This window comes from Psammomys obesus, unplaced genomic scaffold, assembly GCF_907164565.1.
Source record: "Psammomys obesus unplaced genomic scaffold, mPsaObe1.curated_primary_1811, whole genome shotgun sequence".
Taxonomy (NCBI): Eukaryota; Metazoa; Chordata; class Mammalia; order Rodentia; family Muridae; genus Psammomys; species Psammomys obesus.
The window spans coordinates 198559-199606 of NW_026590341.1; the positions used below are offsets into that span (position 1 = coordinate 198559).

At 52.5% G+C, this 1048-nt stretch overlaps 1 non-coding gene across 1 annotated transcript; it reads right to left on the reverse strand.

The window, feature by feature from the left end:
* Positions 1-547: 547 nt before the first annotated feature.
* On the reverse strand, positions 548-675 carry LOC129676521 (small nucleolar RNA SNORA17). The gene has a single exon (XR_008720089.1). It is a non-coding gene; the product is annotated as a small nucleolar RNA SNORA17 (small nucleolar RNA).
* Positions 676-1048: the final 373 nt, after the last annotated feature.

The following is a 1048-nucleotide window of genomic DNA, read 5'->3' on the forward strand; positions in this document are numbered from 1 at the left end:
TCAGATGCCATCACTGGCTACTCATATCAGGCTGTTCTTCACTACCCTGGAATCTCCAGTTCTGCCTCTCTTCATTGTGCCCATATCCTTCTGTTCGTCTTTCTCTTTCATTTCTCTACCACTTGCTTGCTCCTTTTAGTGGCGTTCAGGGTTTCTGAGTGTCTGGGGTCTTCTCGGGTGGTTTCAGGAGTGCTATGCCCCATCTATGTGTTAAGGTCGTCATCTCGGGCTAGCTCCTGTCCAGGCCCCATGGCAATGGACTGGTGGTAGTCCCAAGCTTACTCCTCACCAGGCTCGACTATGTAGCCCCATGCAGGGGTTGCCTGTCTCCAGCTCACTCCCACATGGGGCCATGGTCCCGGGCAGGATTCTTCTACTCTCCAGCTTGCTCCTGCTGGGCCACACAGCTCCTGGTGTGTTTCATCTCCCTGGCCAGCGCCGCTCCCTGGGATCCTGTCCAGGCCTACAGGGTGCTGAACTGGTCATTATCTCAGGCTATCCCTGTCTGGCTCCCTGGTGCCAGACTGTTGGTCATCTCAGGCTTGCTTTTTTCAGGACCATCGTTCAGATGTTCAGAACACTGAAGGTAGACATAGCCTCTCTCCTCTCTGCCACCTGCTAATGCACAAGTGACACAGCAGCCACACCTGCTATACCTATGCCTGTAAGGGCAGCTCCTGAATTTTTTTTTTTTTTTAGTTCATGACCCAGTACAGGGTTGGGCTGAGTAGCACTGATGGTGACTGAGAAGGCAAGCCTGAGGCTCACCATGAACCAGGCATTCAGTGCGGGTGTTTCCAGTGAGAAGCAACGCTCGGCAGGGGTGGCATCAGGCATGGGCTTTGGCTGTGTTACCAGCTCCTCTGTGAAAGTATCACTTCCTGGCTTTATTGTACTTCTAAGCTTTTCTTTTCCAGGCCATTCTGAGTGTCCACCATTTGTCAGAGGGCCCATTGTATCTCCCCACATCCCCATGTGATATTTGTCTCAAGCTGTCTTTAAACTCCGAGGGCAAGTAGGGCGCATACAGCTTACCTGCCCCTTTTCA